General features: G+C 46.9%; 1 long non-coding RNA gene across 1 annotated transcript; it reads right to left on the bottom strand.

The window, feature by feature from the left end:
• Nucleotides 1-650: 650 nt before the first annotated feature.
• Nucleotides 651-6,543, bottom strand: LOC138373793 (uncharacterized). Its single transcript, XR_011231286.1, has 5 exons — nt 6,515-6,543; nt 4,534-4,746; nt 3,456-3,655; nt 2,144-2,226; nt 651-1,027 (listed from the first exon to the last, which is right to left on the bottom strand). It is a non-coding gene; the product is annotated as an uncharacterized lncRNA (long non-coding RNA).
• Nucleotides 6,544-6,975: the final 432 nt, after the last annotated feature.

The raw sequence follows: 6,975 nt of genomic DNA, 5'->3' as shown, positions 1-6,975 counted from the left end.
GATTCCTTACCCTTAGAAAAAGGCGCTTTAGGTCTTAGACAATATACTCGCCCTTAACCCTTGGGAGTACATTAGCTACTAATATTCAAAGAGGAAGACTAGAAAGTTTCACTACCTTATCAATATAAAGGAAATTGAAAGGTGTTAATGGATGGACCATCTTAAACTTGAAGAGTGACGGTTTCTTATTCTAGATCATTCTCTGGAGAAATGTGAGCATGGAAACCCATCCCATCAGCCTCGACACAAGCACGGACCATTTTGTGATCACAGTGAACATCACCTCTTTGGAGAAAACGCTGATAGTGAGCATAGAGCCTGAAAGTCCCCTGTTAATGACACTCTACCTGGGCTTCCAGTATCAGCCTAGCCACACTCACTTCCACCTGAACGTCACCCTTCCAAAGGATCAGGTGTGGCAGAAAGGTAAAACCCCAATTAGACGTTGGAAACATACCTTGAAATGCATTTCTTTCTTTCTTTTTTAAACTTTTCATTTGAGATAATTGGAGGTCCACATGCAATTGTAAGAAATAGCTCATATACCTTTAATCCAGTTTCCCCTAATGGTAACATCCTTCCTGATTATAGTAACAATATCACAACCAGGAAATGACAATGATATATATAATACATCAACTTTATTCAGATTTTACCAGGTTTACAAGCATTCATTTCTCTGTGTGTGTATTTGGTTTTGTGTAATTTTAACACATGTAGATACATGTGACCATGAAGTGCATTTGAAAAAAGGATGGGGGCCAGGCACAGTGGCTCATGCTACTAATCCCAGCAATCTGGGAGGCTGAGGTGGGAGAATCACTTAAGGCCAGGAGTTCGAGACCCACCTGGGCAACATAGTGAGACCCCATCTCTGCAAAAAAACAGCCAGGCATGGTGGGGCAGACCTGTAGTCCTAGCTACTCAGAAGGCAAAGGTAGGAGGACAGCTTCAGAGCGTAGGCGTTCTCGGCTGCAGTGACCTATGACTGGGCCATTGTACTCCAGCCTGGGTGACAGAGTGAAACCTTGTCCCAAAAAACAAAAAACAAACAAAGAAAAATGGATTATGGGATGGAGAAAAGGATATATATGTAAGAAAGCAAATTTAGTAAAACATTAATTGTAGATTCTAGTGATTGTATGGGTGTTCACTGTAAAAATTCTCTCCACTTTCTATATGGTTAAATTTTCATAATTAAATGTTGAGACCTATAGCAAAAGTAAAGTTCCAGCAACATGGATCATATATACTTTAAATATTACATATTATATATATAATATGTATACTATGTATATATAATATATGACATATTATATATGTCATATATTTCAACTTCGTTTCTAATCTTAGGTTTGGGTAAGGCTATCTTAGTAAGTCCTTGTATAAGACCAGAAAGACTACACTGTAGTTTAGAAAAGCTAAGAATTGGAGACATTAATGGTTAAAAATTTCTAAGATACACAAATAATGCCTACATATACTTGATCAAAACCAACAGGCTTTTTTCCAATTCAGAAGGTGCCCTTGGTTTTTCGTCCTGATCTTGGCAATAATAATGTGTCATTTAAAGCTGGAAGGTGCCTGAGAGATCCTTTGCTTGAACAAGACTCCTTGTTTGAAATATGAGGAAACTGAGGCCCAGAGAGATTGGGTGACTTGCCTTAGCCCTTAAGCAGCCACCTGGTGACGGAGCTGGGCTGGCATCGGACCCCAGACATGCTAGTGCAGGACTCTCTATTCCTGGAACGACATTATTCCTACCCTTGCTTGGGTTTCTTTTATTATCTGGATCTTCTATTAATGTAGATGTGTGATTTCATATTTTTCTAAAACTCATAATACATTCTAATTCATTAGGCCTAAATTTTCATTTATCAAAAGAATATGGGTTGGGCGCAGTGGCTCCACGCCAGGTTACATAATGAGACAAAACACAGTCTTTGCTAAATCGTGAAACTGAGTTAAAATCTTGGAGGCTGGGGAAGAACCAGGAAAATTCCCCTAGGAGAGGAGCCCTGAGTTCCTTAGTGGCTTTTTCTATGGCTCAACCATGTTCATTTCACTGGGAGTGTTGCCAGTGTTTCTCCCACGGTTCCTCCTAATAAATGCAAAGAGCCCCACTGATGCAACTCCATTTTACCTTCCGTGAGCCTGGCCTGCTTCTGCTGTCTGGCCCGTAACCTGTGTTCCACCGCTCACAGCCCCCGACTGTTAAATCCGTATCTGCACACACAAGCAGACGGGGAGGGCAAGGTTAGAAGGCAAAGGATGTGGGGAGGTAGCTCCGAGGCCATTTCCACTGTATACTTATGACTTTTGAAAACAGAAACCACAAACAGTCAGAGTCAGTTCTTAAACTGCCTGGGACTCCTAGAGAACTTGCCAGAACACCATCTAATACAAAGGGAAAGATTAAAAGTCACAAACAAGCCGGTCAGCCAACTAGCATTGGCAACAGCCCAGACTCGTCTGCAGTAGCTGCCCCACACCTGCTGGATCCTACGTCAGCTCCTTACGCAGCCACTGGTTCCCCCAGCCCTCACCACTCTGACAGCCGAAGCTTTCTACCTCTCGCCTGGGCTCCACCGGCGTCCTGCTGGGGCCCATGCTGCTCCACTTCCCTGTGCTCTCTCCCTATGAAATCGCCCCTCTTCCCGGCCCAGATCTAAGGCTCCCTCTCCTCCTGCACGGAGCTCCCGGCTGCAGAGGATCCCTCGGCCCCTTGGCATTCACAGAGGGCTTCGTACCTGTCCTCCTCCTGGCCCAGGATATGGATGTATACATGTGTACGTTTAAGTTCCCATCCCGGTTACAATCTTGAGGGCAAGCGACATGTCCTACCTCTCTATCACCCTGTCACTAGACACCCCCCGCAGGCAGAGGCATCGTCTTTCTTTTTAATCCCTATATCCCCAGCCCCACTGTGGGTGGCTGACCTAGTGGCCATTCCCCTTCTCTGCCTCCAGTGGAAGCCACCTCCCCTGATACCGGGGAAGATGCTAACGACTCCTTCCAGCCTTGCTGGCAACTGAAACGTGAGTGTGTAACCAGGTTTGTGCCCAGCCCTTTTTACTGTCTTAATGTCACCAAAATATTTTGAATTCACATATGCTTGCAGAGTTGAGTGAGGGCATTGGAGAAACAGGTGGACGAAGTACAAACTCTGAAGTCCAATAAGCCTAAGCCACACGCAAGCTCTCCTGCTTTTTACCTCCATGACTGCAGCTAAGTTATTTAGCTCTCTGAGCCTTGGCGTATACGCCTGTTCAACAGAAATAATGAAACCTGCTTTCCAGGGCTGGTGTGAGGACAGATGCCTGGCACACTGTAGATGCTCAACAGGGTTCCCTAACATTCCAAGTGTCAGAACAATGTCTATGTCCTGTGAGAGAAAAAACCGAGAGCCCCGCTAGAAAGAGGCCTCCTCTGCTAACTCTGGGTCTCTCGCCTACCTGTTAATGACGGCTTGGTCCTCGGGGAGGCGGAAGAGTCTGGGTCTGGGGTTTCCTTCCTGAGGTTTTGGAGTCACACTTCCAATCTCAACAAATCCAAAGCCCATCTTATAAAGTCCATCCACAGCTTCCCCATGTTTGTCAAATCCTGCCGCAATTCCTACTGGATTTCAGAATTTATGGCCCAGAACTCTCACTTCCTGGGAAGATGACGACAAAAGTCAGAAGTACATAAGGCTATCCCAGTGTTTCTCAAAGTGTGGTCCCTGGCTCACCTACATCAGAAACACCTGGCAAGCTGGTTAAACATGGGATTGCTGGGCGTCCCCCAAGGCAGGGGAGGGAGTGCTGAGAGAACCTATTTTTAACAGAGCTCTCCAGGTGATTGTGATGCCTGCTAGAGCTGGAAAACCATAAGGCTCTATTATCAACAAGCCTGAGGAGAAAAACAGTGTTTCTACCATGGCATGAACAGGAGACAGGCACTGTCGTTTCCGACTATGGTTACAATTCATACCTTCTCATCTACTGTCCTCGGTGGGAGAGAGTAGCTCACTGGCGTCAGGCCCTTGACAGTGGTACTCCGACACCAGGAGCGTCAAACAACAAAACCCTTTAATCGGCTTAATAAAAGTCAGCTTCAGCTGTGCCCTTCCTCAGCCAGGCTCATAGGAAACCCCAGCAACAGCGCACAGACTCTCGTGGGAGCCAGAGGGAGGAGCTGCTCCGCTGGGCAGAACGGATTGCTGGGCTCTGGCAACCTTTAAGAAGACCAGCAAAGGGTGCCCAAGGTGAGCGCCATCTGATCCTGGAAGCAGGAGGTGAGAAAGATGCTCCAAGAGTAGTTGTGAAGCTCGAATGAGACCACTGTCTAATATAAGTCCTGTAAGTAATATATAATTCTCCTTGTTATCTAATTTTATAATATGTTACATATAACAAATACTGCTCAGATTGAACTCTAATTCTCACTGCTAACTAGAGGCTCTGGTTTTGAAAAGGATCAGTCCCGGCTGACAAACATTACTCCCAGCTTCACCCTTGCATTTAATGCATAAGGTGTTCCAAGAGTACCTACCAGCATGTCAGAGTCCTGAAATGAGGTTCGAGGAAGGAGTCCCAGGGAGGTAAACTGAACAGCCAATCTGTGGGCTGACTCTGGGTCCAGCAGCCTCTGCAGAGCTGGCATCAAGTGTTCAGCGTAGAAATGCTCATCCCCCGTGGCTGTCAGGCAGGAAGCAAAGAGAAGTCCTCCACCCCCCAGGATGACCAAAGCATCCTGGGCCCGTTTCTGGGGGCAGAAAAAAAAAGCCTGTTAGGGCCCCTTCTCCCACCGGGCCAAGCTGCACCTTCTCCTGACACTGGCCTCTGCAGTCAGAAGCCGTATCTACACTTCTACTTACACACACTCCTCTGGCCTTGAAGACTTTGCTGAGGATGCCAGAGCAGCCTGCCCCCTAGGGGCATGCCCTTTTTTTTTTTTCTTTTAACCAGTTTTAACCAGTAAAAACTGGTTAGCCTGCTGGGGCAATGCTAATAGTCTTCCGTGGGCAGGAATCACTAAAGGCAGACATCCTTCTTTGCTTGAGACTATCTGACGCATGAATTGTCCCACATTCTGTATGACTCTTGAACATCCTGACATTCGTGTGGGTAAAAAAAATTATCTGTTCATGTTATCTGAGCCTTGAGCCAAACCATATTTCACTACATAAACACAAACTATGCACATGGTTTTCATATACAGTACAATTACCTTGTAAATTGAGGAACAACTGTGCTGTTTTGCACAGGACATTACCAAGAATTGTGCACCATTTCAGAAAATCGCATCAGGAATGGTGTTTTGCTTAGGGTGTCTGACAACACAACACACCTGTGGCACTCACATTTCTAAGTAGAGGTTTAAACACCCAACTATCACATATTGGAATGTTATTATAAGTGACTTTAATTTCTCCTTTATATCTCAGAAAATTATGTTGGCTTTCAAAACTAATACATAGATATTACACATTTCTTTTCTGCATGATGGGGGGTTTACAAAATATAAAAAACAAGCTCCAAGTCTTACTGTCTTGAGAACCACTATCCTACCTCACAAGTGGTTCACGATGCTTTTTTCTAATGCTGTCAGATGCTAAATCACTCATTCATTAGTCCAATCTTTCATCACATACTGATTGTGCACTCAAAGGGGGACAAAACAGATCTAGTCCCTGCAGTCTCTTCAAGAGACAGACAGAAATCAACGATCATGCAAATACGTTGCTAAGAAGGAAAAGAAGTATAAGGTTATGGAAGGACCCAACCTAATCTGAGGGAAGAAAAAGCTTCTCTGATGAAATGACGTAAAGCTTTTATAAACGATTTTATAAAAGGCAGTAGGGGGAGGAAAAGGTGTAAAGGCTCCCTGGGCGACAGAACAGAATGAGAAGGGGAGAACTGAGGACTGAGAAAGCAAGAATTAAGATGAGGCAGGAGAAATAGGCGAAAGTCTTGGCCAGAGTAGACTTACGTTTTGTTCCCTAAACCAAGAAGTGACATAATGAGACTTACTTTTAAGGATCCCTCAAAGCTGATGTAAGGTAGATCAAGTATTCATTGTCACCCTGGAGTCTTCCTGGAGACTGTCGGAACGCCCCTCATGTCAGTCAACAATATTTGAGCACTTAACTACATTCCAGAGCGTGGAGACTGAACTAAGAACCCCTCGCATTGAGCCCCCGCCCTAACAAAACTTTATCTAGAAGGATTGGGACCATGTCTTAGTCTAGTTTCACCCCGCGTTGGCTCCTGCACACCAATGCTAGGCGGTCGTGTTCACTAAGCGCCCCTGGGCCAGGCCCGCAGGCACCGACACATCAGCATCTGCCCGACTCGCGTGGGCTGTCCGCACACGCCTGGCCGAGTACACGCGTAAGTACACGAGCATCTGCAGGTGCCTCCAGAGAGACACAAAGCTCCCAAAGGGGCCCACGCTCTGGGAGGCACCTCCTGTACCCATCTCACTCCAGTCCCCCACCATGGGCGCTGCAAGCCTCACTTGCGGTACTCACTTTCAGCTGTCTCCACGCCGTGCTCCTTCCCGCCACTGGGCCCACCCCTGCCTCGCTTCCATTGGAGGAGATCGCCCCTATCTCCGTGCCTGGAGTCGCCAAACCACCAATCGTCGGGCAGAAGGGTAGGGCGAGCGCCTCGGTGGCGGGGAAGGCCCCGCTCCACCCCGAAGTCCTGATTGGACGCTCGCGCGCGTGCGCAGTCGCTCCTCTTCCGCCCGCCCGCCCTCATACCGGCGCGAGTCTTTGATTAACTGTCACTGTGTAGCATAGTTTGCTGCCGCGGAGCTTCTCTGCAGTCCCGCACTCTCGAATCGGAGAGTCCCTCAGGAGCCCAGGCTCCAGGAGCAAGGAAAACCTTACTAGAAGCCCCTGAAGTGATGAGTGCCCTCCTCCGAGAGCACTGGACAGCTGTTGGGTACAAGATGGTTTCTTCTACTTTTGTCCTTCAGGGAGGTGAC

This window comes from Eulemur rufifrons, chromosome 23, assembly GCF_041146395.1.
Source record: "Eulemur rufifrons isolate Redbay chromosome 23, OSU_ERuf_1, whole genome shotgun sequence".
Classification (NCBI taxonomy): Eukaryota; Metazoa; Chordata; class Mammalia; order Primates; family Lemuridae; genus Eulemur; species Eulemur rufifrons.
This window is presented reverse-complemented; position numbering and strand designations above follow the sequence as displayed.